The sequence below is a fragment of the Triturus cristatus genome, chromosome 10 (assembly GCF_964204655.1).
Source record: "Triturus cristatus chromosome 10, aTriCri1.1, whole genome shotgun sequence".
Lineage (NCBI taxonomy): Eukaryota > Metazoa > Chordata > Amphibia > Caudata > Salamandridae > Triturus > Triturus cristatus.
The window spans coordinates 794,439,920-794,456,380 of NC_140593.1; positions in this window are offsets into that span (position 1 = coordinate 794,439,920).

Sequence of the window (16,461 nt, forward strand, 5' to 3'; positions counted from 1 at the left end):
CAAAAAGTAGTTATTCAACATGAGGCACAATCCAAATGCCTTTTTTTATCAATTTTTTACAGTCCAAAAAATCAATTTTCTGATGAAAACCGATGACCCGTGACCTGTGGAAATTTCTCCAGATGGTCAGAAATGGAAATTTTTTTATGTTTAATGTTTTTTACTGTAAATGACTATTCCATGTGAACTATCACTTTTGGAACTAAAATAAGTGTGTTTAAAGTCATTTTAATGCCTGAAATTGGTCGAAATAGAAGCTTCTGAATAGGAGAAAAAGTCTGTAATAATGGCAATTTTGGTCACACTGAGACTTCAAAAAGTAGTTATTCAACATGAGGCACAATCCAAATGACATTTTGAATCAATTTTTCTACAGTCCAAAAACTCAATTTTCTGATGAAAAAAGATGACCCGTGACCTGTCGAAATTTCTCCAGATGGTCAGAAATAGAAATTTTTTAATGTTAAATTTTTTGACTGCAAATGACTATTCCATGTAAATTATCACTTTTGGAACAAAAATAAGTGTGTTTAGAGTCACTTTAATGCCTTAAATTGGTCGAAATAGAAGCTTCTGAATAGGAGAAAAAGTCTGTAAAAATGGCAATTTTGGTAACATTGAGGCTTCAAAAAGTAGTTATTCAACATGAGGCACAATCCAAATGCCTTTTTTTATAAATTTTTCTACAGTCCAAAAAATCAATTTTCTGATGAAAAACGATGACCCGTGACCTATCGAAATTTCTCCAGATGGTCAGAAATGGAAACTTTTTAATGTTTAATGTTTTTTTACTGTAAATGACTATTCCATGTGAACTATCACTTTTGGAACTAAAATAACTGTGTTTAAAGTCACTTTAATGCCTGAAATTGGTCGAAATAGAAGCTTCTGATTAGGAAAAAAATTCTGTAATAATGGCAATTTTGGTCACATTGAGGCTTTAAAAAGTAGTTATTCAACATGAGGCACAATCCAAATGACATTTTGAATCAATTTTTCTACAGTCCAAAAAATCTATTTTCTGATGAAAAACGGTGACCCGTGACCTGTCGAAATTTCTCCAGATGGTCAGAAATGGAAATTTTTTAATGTTTAATTTTTTGACTGCAAATGACTATTCCATGTAAATTATCACTTTTGGAACAAAAATAAGTGTGTTTAGAGTCACTTTAATGCCTGAAATTGGTCGAAATAGAAGCTTCTGAATAGGAGAAAAAGTCTGTAAAAATGGCAATTTTGGTCACATTGAGGCTTCAAAAAGTAGTTATTCAACATGAGGCACAATCCAAATGACATTTTGAATCAATTTTTCGACAGTCCAAAAAATCCATTTTCTGATGAAAAACGATGACCCGTGACCTGTCAAAATTTCTCCAGATGGTCAGAAATGGAAATTTTTTAATGTTACATTTTTTGACTGCAAATGACTATTCCATGTAAATTATCACTTTTGGAACAAAAATAAGTGTGTTTAGAGTCACTTTAATGCCTTAAATTGGTCGAAATAGAAGCTTCTGAATAGGAGAAAAAGTCTGTAAAAATGGCAATTTTGGTAACATTGAGGCTTCAAAAAGTAGTTATTCAACATGAGGCACAATCCAAATGCCTTTTTTTATAACTTTTTCTACAGTCCAAAAAATCAATTTTCTGATGAAAAACGATGACCCGTGACCTATCGAAATTTCTCCAGATGGTCAGAAATGGAAACTTTTTAATGTTTAATGTTTTTTACTGTAAATGACTATTCCATGTGAACTATCACTTTTGGAACTAAAATAACTGTTTAAAGTCACTTTAATGCCTGAAATTGGTCGAAATAGAAGCTTCTGAATAGGAGAAAAATTCTGTAATAATGGCAATTTTGGTCACATTGAGGCTTTAAAAAGTAGTTATTCAACATGAGGCACAATCCAAATGACATTTTGAATCAATTTTTCTACAGTCCAAAAATACAATTTTCTGATGAAAAACGATGACCCGTGACCTGTCGAAATTTCTCCAGATGGTCAGAAATGGAAATTTTTGAATGTTTAATGTTTTTTACTGTAAATGACTATTCCATGTGAACTATCACTTTTGGAACTAAAATAAGTGTGTTTAAAGTCACTTTAATGCCTGAAATTGGTCGAAATAGAAGCTTCTGAATAGGAGAAAAATTCTGTAATAATAGGAATTTTGGTCACATTGAGGCTTTACAAAGTAGTTAGTCAACATGAGGCACAATCCACATGACATTTTGAATCAATTTTTCTACAGTCCAACAAATCAATTTTCTGATGAAAAACGATGACCCGTGACCTGTCGAAATTTCTCCAGATGGTCAGAAATGGAAATTTTTTAATGTTTAATTTTTTGACTGCAAATGACTATTCCATGTAAATTATCACTTTTGGAACAAAAATACGTGTGTTTAGAGTCACTTTAATGCCTGAAATTGGTCGAAATAGGAGCTTCTCAATAGGAGAAAAAGTCTTTAATAATGGCAATTTTGGTCACATTGAGGCTTTAAAAAGTAGTTATTCAACATGAGGCACATTCCATATGACATTTTGAATACATTTTTCTACAGTCCAAAAAATCAATTTTCTGATGAAAATCGATGACCCGTGACCTGTCGAAATTTCTCCAGATGGTCAGAAATGGAAATTTTTTAATGTTTAATTTTTTGACTGCAAATGACTATTCCATGTAAATTATCACTTTTGGAACAAAAATAAGTGTGTTTAGAGTCACTTTAATGCCTGAAATTGGTCGAAAAAGAAGCTTCTGAATAGGAGAAAAAGTCTGCAAAAATGGCAATTTTGGTCACATTGAGGCTTCAAAAAGTAGTTATTCAACATGAGGCATAATCCAAATGACATTTTGAATCAATTTTTCTATAGTCCAAAAAATCAATTTTCTGATGAAAAACGATGACCCGTGACCTGTCGAAATTCCTCCAGATGGTCAGAAATGGAAATTTTTTAATGTTTAATGTTTTTTACTGTAAATGACTATTCCATGTGAACTATCACTTTTGGAACTAAAATAAGTGTGTTTAAAGTCACTTTAATGCCTGAAATTGGTCGAAATAGGAGCTTCTGAATAGGAGAGAAAGTCTGTAATAATGGCAATTTTGGTCACATTGAGGCTTTAAAAAGTAGTTATTCAACATCAGGCACAATCCAAATGACATTTTGAATCAATTTTTCTACAGTTCAAAAAATCAATTTTCTGATGAAAAACGATGACCCGTGACCTGTCGAAATTTCTCCAGATGGTCAGAAATGTAAATTTTTTAATGTTTAATTTTTTGACTGCAAATGACTATTCCATGTAAATTATCACTTTTGGATTAAAAATAAGTGTGTTTAGAGTCACTTTAATGCCTGAAATTGGTCGAAATAGAAGCTTCTGAATAGGATAAAAAGTCTGTAAAAGTGGCAAATTTGGTAACATTGAGGCTTCAAAAAGTAGGTATTCAACATGAGGCACAATCCAAATGCCTTTTTTTATCAATTTTTTACAGTCCAAAAAATCAATTTTCTGATGAAAACCGATGACCCTTGACCTGTCGAAATTTCTCCAGATGGTCAGAAATGGAAATTTTTTAATGTTTAATGTTTTTTACTGTAAATGACTATTCCATGTGAACTATCACTTTTGGAACTAAAAAAAGTGTGTTTAAAGTCATTTTAATGCCTGAAATTGGTCGAAATAGAAGCTTCTGAATAGGAGAAAAAGTCTGTAATAATGGCAATTTTGGTCACATTGAGACTTCAATAAGTAGTTATTCAACATGAGGCACAATCCAAATGACATTTTGAATCAATTTTTCTACAGTGCAAAAACTCAATTTTCTTATGAAAAACGATGACCCGTGACCTGTCGAAATTTCTCCAGATGGTCAGAAATGGAAATTTTTTAATGTTTAATGTTTTTTACTGTAAATGACTATTCCATGTGAACTATCACTTTTGGAACTAAAATAAGTGTGTTTAAAGTCACTTTAATGCCTGAAATTGGTCGAAATAGGAGCTTCTGAATAGGAGAGAAAGTCTGTAATAATGGCAATTTTGGTCACATTGAGGCTTTAAAAAGTAGTTATTCAACATGAGGCACATTCCAAATGACATTTTGAATACATTTTTCTACAGTCCAAAAAATCAATTTTCTGATGAAAAACGATGACCCGTGACCTGTCGAAATTTCTCCAGATGGTCAGAAATGGAAATTTTTTAATGTTTAATGTTTTTTACTGTAAATGACTATTCCATGTGAACTATCACTTTTGGAGCTAAAATAAGTGTGTTTAAAGTCACTTTAATGCCTGAAATTGGTCGAAATAGAAGCTTCTGAATAGGAGAAAAATTCTGTTATAATGGCAATTTTGGTCACATTGAGGCTTTAAAAAGTAGTAGTCAACATGAGGCACAATCTAAATGACATTTTGAATCAATTTTTCTACAGTCCAAAAAATCAATTTTCTGATGAAAAACGATGACCTGTCGAAATTTCTCCAGATGGTCAGAAATGGAAATTTTTTAATGTTTCATTTTTTGACTGCAAATGACTATTCCATGTAAATTATCACTTTTGGAACTAAAATAAGTGTGTTTAAAGTCACTTTAATGCCTGAAATTATTCGAAATAGAAGCTTCTGAATAGGAGAAAAATTCTGTAATAATAGGAATTTTGGTCACATTGAGGCTTTACAAAGTAGTTAGTCAACATGAGGCACAATCCAAATGACATTTTGAATCAATTTTTCTACAGTCCAAAAAATCAATTTTCTGATGAAAAACGATGACCCGTGACCTGTCGAAATTTCTCCGGATGGTCAGAAATGGAAATTTTTTAATGTTTAATTTTTTGACTGCAAATGATTATTCCATGTAAATTATCACTTTTGGAACAAAAATAAGTGTGTTTAGAGTCACTTTAATGCCTGAAATTGGTCGAAATAGGAGCTTCTGAATAGGAGAAAAAGTCTGCAAAAATGGCAATTTTGGTCACATTGAGGCTTCAAAAAGTAGTTATTCAACATGAGGCATAATCCAAATGACATTTTGAATCAATTTTTCTATAGTCCAAAAAATTAATTTTCTGATGAAAAACGATGACCCGTGACCTGTCGAAATTCCTCCAGATGGTCAGAAATGGAAATTTTTTAATGTTTAATGTTTTTTACTGTAAATGACTATTCCATGTGAACTATCACTTTTGGAACTAAAATAAGTGTGTTTAAAGTCACTTTAATGCCTGAAATTGGTCGAAATAGGAGCTTCTGAATAGGAGAGAAAGTCTGTAATAATGGCAATTTTGGTCACATTGAGGCTTTAAAAAGTAGTTATTCAACATGAGGCACATTCCAAATGACATTTTGAATACATTTTTCTACAGTCCAAAAAATCAATTTTCTGATGAAAAACGATGACCCGTGACCTGTCGAAATTCCTCCAGATGGTCAGAAATGGAAATTTTTTAATGTTTAATGTTTTTTACTGTAAATGACTATTCCATGTGAACTATCACTTTTGGAACTAAAATAAGTGTGTTTAAAGTCACTTTAATGCCTGAAATTGGTCGAAATAGAAGCTTCTGAATAGGAGAAAAATTCTGTAATAATGGCAATTTTGGTCACATTGAGGCTTTAAAAAGTAGTTATTCAACATGAGGCACATTCCATATGACAATTTGAATACATTTTTCTACAGTCCAAAAAATCAATTTTCTGATGAAAAACGATGACCCGTGACCTGTCGAAATTCCTCCAGATGGTCAGAAATGGAAATTTTTTAATGTTTAATGTTTTTTACTGTAAATGACTATTCCATGTGAACTATCACTTTTGGAACTAAAATAAGTGTGTTTAAAGTCATTTTAATGCCTGAAATTGGTCGAAATAGGAGCTTCTGAATAGGAGAGAAAGTCTGTAATAATGGCAATTTTGGTCACATTGAGGCTTTAAAAAGTAGTTATTCAACATCAGGCACAATCCAAATGACATTTTGAATCAATTTTTCTACAGTTCAAAAAATCAATTTTCTGATGAAAAACGATGACCCGTCGTGACCTGTCGAAATTTCTCCAGATGGTCAGAAATGGAAATTTTTTAATGTTTAACTTTTTTGACTGCAAATGACTATTCCATGTAAATTATCACTTTTGGATTAAAAATAAGTGTGTTTAGAGTCACTTTAATGCCTGAAATTGGTCGAAATAGAAGCTTCTGAATAGGATAAAAAGTCTGTAAAAGTGGCAATTTTGGTAACATTGAGGCTTCAAAAAATAGTTATTCAACATGAGGCACAATCCAAATGCCTTTTTTTATCAATTTTTTACAGTCCAAAAAATCAATTTTCTGATGAAAACCGATGACCCGTGACCTGTCGAAATTTCTCCAGATGGTCAGAAATGGAAATTTTTTAATGTTTAATGTTTTTTACTGTAAATGACTATTCCATGTGAACTATCACTTTTGGAACTAAAATAAGTGTGTTTAAAGTCATTTTAATGCCTGAAATTGGTCGAAATAGAAGCTTCTGAATAGGAGAAAAAGTCTGTAATTATGGCAATTTTGGTCACATTGAGACTTCAAAACGTAGTTATTCAACATGAGGCACAATCCAAATGACATTTTGAATCAATTTTTCTACAGTCCAAAAACTCAATTTTCTGATGAAAAACGATGACCCGTGACCTGTCGAAATTTCTCCAGATGGTCAGAAATGGAAATTTTTTAATGTTTAATGTTTTTTACTGTAAATGACTATTCCATGTGAACTATCACTTTTGGAACTAAAATAAGTGTGTTTAAAGTCACTTTAATGCCTGAAATTGGTCGAAATAGGAGCTTCTGAATAGGAGAAAAATTCTGTAATAATGGCAATTTTGGTCACATTGAGGCTTTAAATAGTAGTTTTTCAACATGAGGCACAATCCAAATGACATTTTGAATCAATTTTTCTACAGTCCAAAAAATCAATTTTCTGATGAAAAACGATGACCCGTGACCTGTCGAAATTTCTCCAGATGGTCAGAAATGGACATTTTTTAATGTTTAATTTTTTTACTGTAAATGACTATTCCATGTGAACTATCACTTTTGGAACTAAAATAAGTGTGTTTAAAGTCACTTTAATGCCTGAAATTGGTCGAAATAGGAGCTTCTGAATAGGAGAGAAAGTCTGTAATAATGGCAATTTTGGTCACATTGAGGCTTTAAAAAGTAGTTATTCAACATGAGGCACATTCCAAATGACATTTTGAATACATTTTTCTACAGTCCAAAAAATCAATTTTCTGATGAAAAACGATGACCCGTGACCTATCGAAATTTCTCCAGATGGTCAGAAATGGAAACTTTTTAATGTTTAATGTTTTGACTGCAAATGACTATTCCATGTAAATTATCACTTTTGGAACAAAAATAAGTGTGTTTAGAGTCACTTTAATGCCTTAAATTGGTCGAAATAGAAGCTTCTGAATAGGAGAAAAAGTCTGTAAAAATGGCAATTTTGGTAACATTGAGGCTTCAAAAAGTAGTTATTCAACATGAGGCACAATCCAAATGCCTTTTTTTATAAATTTTTCTACAGTCCAAAAAATCAATTTTCTGATGAAAAACGATGACCCGTGACCTATCGAAATTTCTCCTGATGGTCAGAAATGGAAACTTTTTAATGTTTAATGTTTTTTTACTGTAAATGACTATTCCATGTAAATTATCACTTTTGGAACAAAAATAAGTGTGTTTAGAGTCACTTTAATGCCTGAAATTGGTCGAAATAGGAGCTTCTGAATAGGAGAAAAAGTCTGTAATAATGGCAATTTTGGTCACATTGAGACTTTAAAAAGTAGTTATTCAACATGAGGCACATTCCAAATGACATTTTGAATACATTTTTCTACAGTCCAAAAATACAATTTTCTGATGAAAAACGATGACCCGTGACCTGTCGAAATTTCTCCAGATGGTCAGAAATGGAAATTTTTGAATGTTTAATGTTTTTTACTGTAAATGACTATTCCATGTGAACTATCACTTTTGGAACTAAATTAACTGTGTTTAAAGTCACTTTAATGCCTGAAATTGGTCGAAATAGAAGCTTCTGAATAGGAGAAAAATTCTGTAATAATGGCAATTTTGGTCACATTGAGGCTTTAAAAAGTAGTTATTCAACATGAGGCACAATCCAAATGACATTTTGAATCAATTTTTTTACAGTCCAAAAAATCTATTTTCTGATGAAAAACGGTGACCCGTGACCTGTCGAAATTTCTCCAGATGGTCAGAAATGGAAATTTTTTAATGTTTAATTTTTTGACTGCAAATGACTATTCCATGTAAATTATCACTTTTGGAACAACAATACGTGTGTTTAGAGTCACTTTAATGCCTGAAATTGGTCGAAATAGGAGCTTCTGAATAGGAGAAAAAGTCTTTAATAATGGCAATTTTGGTCACATTGAGGCTTTAAAAAGTAGTTATTCAACATGAGGCACATTCCATATGACAATTTGAATACATTTTTCTACAGTCCAAAAAATCAATTTTCTGATGAAAAACGATGACCCGTGACCTGTCGAAATTTCTCCAGATGGTCAGAAATGGAAATTTTTTAATGTTTAATGTTTTTTACTGTAAATGACTATTCCATGTGAACTATCACTTTTGGAACTAAAATAAGTGTGTTTAAAGTCACTTTAATGCCTGAAATTGGTCGAAATAGGAGCTTCTGAATAGGAGAGAAAGTCTGTAATAATGGCAATTTTGGTCACATTGAGGCTTTAAAAAGTAGTTATTCAACATGAGGCACATTCCAAATGACATTTTGAATACATTTTTCTACAGTCCAAAAAATCAATTTTCTGATGAAAAACGATGACCCGTGACCTGTCGAAATTTCTCCAGATGGTCAGAAATGGAAATTTTTTAATGTTTAATGTTTTTTACTGTAAATGACTATTCCATGTGAACTATCACTTTTGGAGCTAAAATAAGTGTGTTTAAAGTCACTTTGATGCCTGAAATTGGTCGAAATAGAAGCTTCTGAATAGGAGAAAAATTCTGTTATAATGGCAATTTTGGTCACATTGAGGCTTTAAAAAGTAGTTAGTCAACATGAGGCACAATCCAAATGACATTTTGAATCAATTTTTCTACAGTCCAATAAAAATCAATTTTCTGACGAAAAACGATGACCTGTCGAAATTTCTCCAGATGGTCAGAAATGGAAATTTTTTAATGTTTCATTTTTTGACTGCAAATGACTATTCCATGTAAATTATCACTTTTGGAACTAAAATAAGTGTGTTTAAAGTCACTTTAATGCCTGAAATTATTCGAAATAGAAGCTTCTGAATAGGAGAAAAATTCTGTAATAATAGGAATTTTGGTCACATTGAGGCTTTACAAAGTAGTTAGTCAACATGAGGCACAATCCAAATGACATTTTGAATCAATTTTTCTACAGTCCAAAAAATCAATTTTCTGATGAAAAACGATGACCCGTGACCTGTCGAAATTTCTCCAGATGGTCAGAAATGGACATTTTTTAATGTTTAATTTTTTGACTGCAAATGACTATTCACTGTAAATTAGTACTTTTGGAACACAAATAAGTGTGTTTAGAGTCACTTTAACGCCTGAAATTGGTCGAAATAGGAGCTTCTGAATAGGAGAAAAAGTCTGTAAGAATGGCAATTTTGGTAACATTGAGGCTTCAAAAAGTAGTTATTCAACATGAGGCACAATCCAAATGACATTTTGAATAAATTTTTCTACAGTCCAAAAAATCAATTTTCTGATGAAAAACGATGACTCGTGACCTGTCGAAATTTCTCCAGATGGTCAGAAATGGAAATTTTTTAATGTTAAATTTTTTGACTGCAAATGACTATTCCATGTAAATTATCACTTTTGGAACAAAAATAAGTGTGTTTAGAGTCACTTTAATGCCTTAAATTGGTCGAAATAGAAGCTTCTGAATAGGAGAAAAAGTCTGTAAAAATGGCAATTTTGGTAACATTGAGGCTTCAAAAAGTAGTTATTCAACATGAGGCACAATCCAAATGCCTTTTTTTATAAATTTTTCTACAGTCCAAAAAATCAATTTTCTGATGAAAAACGATGACCCGTGACCTATCGAAATTTCTCCAGATGGTCAGAAATGGAAACTTTTTAATGTTTAATGTTTTTTACTGTAAATGACTATTCCATGTGAACTATCACTTTTGGAACTAAAATAACTGTGTTTAAAGTCACTTTAATGCCTGAAATTGGTCGAAATAGAAGCTTCTGAATAGGAGAAAAATTCTGTAATAATGGCAATTTTGGTCACATTGAGGCTTTAAAAAGTAGTTATTCAACATGAGGCACAATCCAAATGACATTTTGAATCAATTTTTCTACAGTCCAAAAAATCTATTTTCTGATGAAAAACGGTGACCCGTGACCTGTCGAAATTTCTCCAGATGGTCAGAAATGGAAATTTTTGAATGTTTAATTTTTTTACTGCAAATGACTATTCCATGTAAATTATCACTTTTGGAACAAAAATAAGTGTGTTTAGAGTCACTTTAATGCCTGAAATTGGTCGAAATAGGAGCTTCTGAATAGGAGAAAAAGTCTGTAATAATGGCAATTTTGGTCACATTGAGGCTTTAAAAAGTAGTTATTCAACATGAGGCACATTCCAAATGACATTTTGAATACATTTTTCTACAGTCCAAAAATACAATTTTCTGATGAAAAACGATGACCCGTGACCTGTCGAAATTTCTCCAGATGGTCAGAAATGGAAATTTTTTAATGTTTAATGTTTTTTACTGTAAATGACTATTCCATGTGAACTATCACTTTTGGAACTAAAATAAGTGTGTTTAAAGTCATTTTAATGCCTGAAATTGGTCGAAATAGGAGCTTCTGAATAGGAGAGAAAGTCTGTAATAATGGCAATTTTGGTCACATTGAGGCTTTAAAAAGTAGTTATTCAACATCAGGCACAATCCAAATGACATTTTGAATCAATTTTTCTACAGTTCAAAAAATCAATTTTCTGATGAAAAACGATGACCCGTCGTGACCTGTCGAAATTTCTCCAGATGGTCAGAAATGGAAATTTTTTAATGTTTAACTTTTTTGACTGCAAATGACTATTCCATGTAAATTATCACTTTTGGATTAAAAATAAGTGTGTTTAGAGTCACTTTAATGCCTGAAATTGGTCGAAATAGAAGCTTCTGAATAGGATAAAAAGTCTGTAAAAGTGGCAATTTTGGTAACATTGAGGCTTCAAAAAATAGTTATTCAACATGAGGCACAATCCAAATGCCTTTTTTTATCAATTTTTTACAGTCCAAAAAATCAATTTTCTGATGAAAACCGATGACCCGTGACCTGTCGAAATTTCTCCAGATGGTCAGAAATGGAAATTTTTTAATGTTTAATGTTTTTTACTGTAAATGACTATTCCATGTGAACTATCACTTTTGGAACTAAAATAAGTGTGTTTAAAGTCATTTTAATGCCTGAAATTGGTCGAAATAGAAGCTTCTGAATAGGAGAAAAAGTCTGTAATTATGGCAATTTTGGTCACATTGAGACTTCAAAACGTAGTTATTCAACATGAGGCACAATCCAAATGACATTTTGAATCAATTTTTCTACAGTCCAAAAACTCAATTTTCTGATGAAAAACGATGACCCGTGACCTGTCGAAATTTCTCCAGATGGTCAGAAATGGAAATTGTTTAATGTTTAATGTTTTTTACTGTAAATGACTATTCCATGTGAACTATCACTTTTGGAACTAAAATAAGTGTGTTTAAAGTCACTTTAATGCCTGAAATTGGTCGAAATAGGAGCTTCTGAATAGGAGAAAAATTCTGTAATAATGGCAATTTTGGTCACATTGAGGCTTTAAATAGTAGTTTTTCAACATGAGGCACAATCCAAATGACATTTTGAATCAATTTTTCTACAGTCCAAAAAATCAATTTTCTGATGAAAAACGATGACCCGTGACCTGTCGAAATTTCTCCAGATGGTCAGAAATGGACATTTTTTAATGTTTAATTTTTTTACTGTAAATGACTATTCCATGTGAACTATCACTTTTGGAACTAAAATAAGTGTGTTTAAAGTCACTTTAATGCCTGAAATTGGTCGAAATAGGAGCTTCTGAATAGGAGAGAAAGTCTGTAATAATGGCAATTTTGGTCACATTGAGGCTTTAAAAAGTAGTTATTCAACATGAGGCACATTCCAAATGACATTTTGAATACATTTTTCTACAGTCCAAAAAATCAATTTTCTGATGAAAAACGATGACCCGTGACCTATCGAAATTTCTCCAGATGGTCAGAAATGGAAACTTTTTAATGTTTAATGTTTTGACTGCAAATGACTATTCCATGTAAATTATCACTTTTGGAACAAAAATAAGTGTGTTTAGAGTCACTTTAATGCCTTAAATTGGTCGAAATAGAAGCTTCTGAATAGGAGAAAAAGTCTGTAAAAATGGCAATTTTGGTAACATTGAGGCTTCAAAAAGTAGTTATTCAACATGAGGCACAATCCAAATGCCTTTTTTTATAAATTTTTCTACAGTCCAAAAAATCAATTTTCTGATGAAAAACGATGACCCGTGACCTATCGAAATTTCTCCTGATGGTCAGAAATGGAAACTTTTTAATGTTTAATGTTTTTTTACTGTAAATGACTATTCCATGTAAATTATCACTTTTGGAACAAAAATACGTGTGTTTAGAGTCACTTTAATGCCTGAAATTGGTCGAAATAGGAGCTTCTGAATAGGAGAAAAAGTCTGTAATAATGGCAATTTTGGTCACATTGAGACTTTAAAAAGTAGTTATTCAACATGAGGCACATTCCAAATGACATTTTGAATACATTTTTCTACAGTCCAAAAATACAATTTTCTGATGAAAAACGATGACCCGTGACCTGTCGAAATTTCTCCAGATGGTCAGAAATGGAAATTTTTGAATGTTTAATGTTTTTTACTGTAAATGACTATTCCATGTGAACTATCACTTTTGGAACTAAATTAACTGTGTTTAAAGTCACTTTAATGCCTGAAATTGGTCGAAATAGAAGCTTCTGAATAGGAGAAAAATTCTGTAATAATGGCAATTTTGGTCACATTGAGGCTTTAAAAAGTAGTTATTCAACATGAGGCACAATCCAAATGACATTTTGAATCAATTTTTTTACAGTCCAAAAAATCTATTTTCTGATGAAAAACGGTGACCCGTGACCTGTCGAAATTTCTCCAGATGGTCAGAAATGGAAATTTTTTAATGTTTAATTTTTTGACTGCAAATGACTATTCCATGTAAATTATCACTTTTGGAACAACAATACGTGTGTTTAGAGTCACTTTAATGCCTGAAATTGGTCGAAATATGAGCTTCTGAATAGGAGAAAAAGTCTTTAATAATGGCAATTTTGGTCACATTGAGGCTTTAAAAAGTAGTTATTCAACATGAGGCACATTCCATATGACAATTTGAATACATTTTTCTACAGTCCAAAAAATCAATTTTCTGATGAAAAACGATGACCCGTGACCTGTCGAAATTTCTCCAGATGGTCAGAAATGGAAATTTTTTAATGTTTAATGTTTTTTACTGTAAATGACTATTCCATGTGAACTATCACTTTTGGAACTAAAATAAGTGTGTTTAAAGTCACTTTAATGCCTGAAATTGGTCGAAATAGGAGCTTCTGAATAGGAGAGAAAGTCTGTAATAATGGCAATTTTGGTCACATTGAGGCTTTAAAAAGTAGTTATTCAACATGAGGCACATTCCAAATGACATTTTGAATACATTTTTCTACAGTCCAAAAAATCAATTTTCTGATGAAAAACGATGACCCGTGACCTGTCGAAATTTCTCCAGATGGTCAGAAATGGAAATTTTTTAATGTTTAATGTTTTTTACTGTAAATGACTATTCCATGTGAACTATCACTTTTGGAGCTAAAATAAGTGTGTTTAAAGTCACTTTAATGCCTGAAATTGGTCGAAATAGAAGCTTCTGAATAGGAGAAAAATTCTGTTATAATGGCAATTTTGGTCACATTGAGGCTTTAAAAAGTAGTTAGTCAACATGAGGCACAATCCAAATGACATTTTGAATCAATTTTTCTACAGTCCAATAAAAATCAATTTTCTGACGAAAAACGATGACCTGTCGAAATTTCTCCAGATGGTCAGAAATGGAAATTTTTTAATGTTTCATTTTTTGACTGCAAATGACTATTCCATGTAAATTATCACTTTTGGAACTAAAATAAGTGTGTTTAAAGTCACTTTAATGCCTGAAATTATTCGAAATAGAAGCTTCTGAATAGGAGAAAAATTCTGTAATAATAGGAATTTTGGTCACATTGAGGCTTTACAAAGTAGTTAGTCAACATGAGGCACAATCCAAATGACATTTTGAATCAATTTTTCTACAGTCCAAAAAATCAATTTTCTGATGAAAAACGATGACCCGTGACCTGTCGAAATTTCTCCAGATGGTCAGAAATGGACATTTTTTAATGTTTAATTTTTTGACTGCAAATGACTATTCACTGTAAATTAGTACTTTTGGAACACAAATAAGTGTGTTTAGAGTCACTTTAACGCCTGAAATTGGTCGAAATAGGAGCTTCTGAATAGGAGAAAAAGTCTGTAAGAATGGCAATTTTGGTAACATTGAGGCTTCAAAAAGTAGTTATTCAACATGAGGCACAATCCAAATGACATTTTGAATAAATTTTTCTACAGTCCAAAAAATCAATTTTCTGATGAAAAACGATGACTCGTGACCTGTCGAAATTTCTCCAGATGGTCAGAAATGGAAATTTTTTAATGTTAAATTTTTTGACTGCAAATGACTATTCCATGTAAATTATCACTTTTGGAACAAAAATAAGTGTGTTTAGAGTCACTTTAATGCCTTAAATTGGTCGAAATAGAAGCTTCTGAATAGGAGAAAAAGTCTGTAAAAATGGCAATTTTGGTAACATTGAGGCTTCAAAAAGTAGTTATTCAACATGAGGCACAATCCAAATGCCTTTTTTTATAAATTTTTCTACAGTCCAAAAAATCAATTTTCTGATGAAAAACGATGACCCGTGACCTATCGAAATTTCTCCAGATGGTCAGAAATGGAAACTTTTTAATGTTTAATGTTTTTTACTGTAAATGACTATTCCATGTGAACTATCACTTTTGGAACTAAAATAACTGTGTTTAAAGTCACTTTAATGCCTGAAATTGGTCGAAATAGAAGCTTCTGAATAGGAGAAAAATTCTGTAATAATGGCAATTTTGGTCACATTGAGGCTTTAAAAAGTAGTTATTCAACATGAGGCACAATCCAAATGACATTTTGAATCAATTTTTCTACAGTCCAAAAAATCTATTTTCTGATGAAAAACGGTGACCCGTGACCTGTCGAAATTTCTCCAGATGGTCAGAAATGGAAATTTTTGAATGTTTAATTTTTTTACTGCAAATGACTATTCCATGTAAATTATCACTTTTGGAACAAAAATAAGTGTGTTTAGAGTCACTTTAATGCCTGAAATTGGTCGAAATAGGAGCTTCTGAATAGGAGAAAAAGTCTGTAATAATGGCAATTTTGGTCACATTGAGGCTTTAAAAAGTAGTTATTCAACATGAGGCACATTCCAAATGACATTTTGAATACATTTTTCTACAGTCCAAAAATACAATTTTCTGATGAAAAACGATGACCCGTGACCTGTCGAAATTTCTCCAGATGGTCAGAAATGGAAATTTTTGAATGTTTAATGTTTTTTACTGTAAATGACTATTCCATGTGAACTATCACTTTTGGAACTAAAATAACTGTGTTTAAAGTCACTTTAATGCCTGAAATTGGTCGAAATAGAAGCTTCTGAATAGGAGAAAAATTCTGTAATAATGGCAATTTTGGTCACATTGAGGCTTTAAAAAGTAGTTATTCAACATGAGGCACAATCCAAATGACATTTTGAATCAATTTTTCTACAGTCCAAAAAATCTATTTTCTGATGAAAAACGGTGACCCGTGACCTGTCGAAATTTCTCCAGATGGTCAGAAATGGAAATTTTTTAATGTTTAATTTTTTTACTGCAAATGACTATTCCATGTAAATTATCACTTTTGGAACAACAATACGTGTGTTTAGAGTCACTTTAATGCCTGAAATTGGTCGAAATAGGAGCTTCTGAATAGGAGAAAAAGTCTTTAATAATGGCAATTTTGGTCACATTGAGGCTTTAAAAAGTAGTTATTCAACATGAGGCACATTCCATATGACAATTTGAATACATTTTTCTACAGTCCAAAAAATCAATTTTCTGATGAAAATCGATGACCCGTGACCTGTCGAAATTTCTCCAGATGGTCAGAAATGGAAATTTTTTAATGTTTAATTTTTTGACTGCAAAT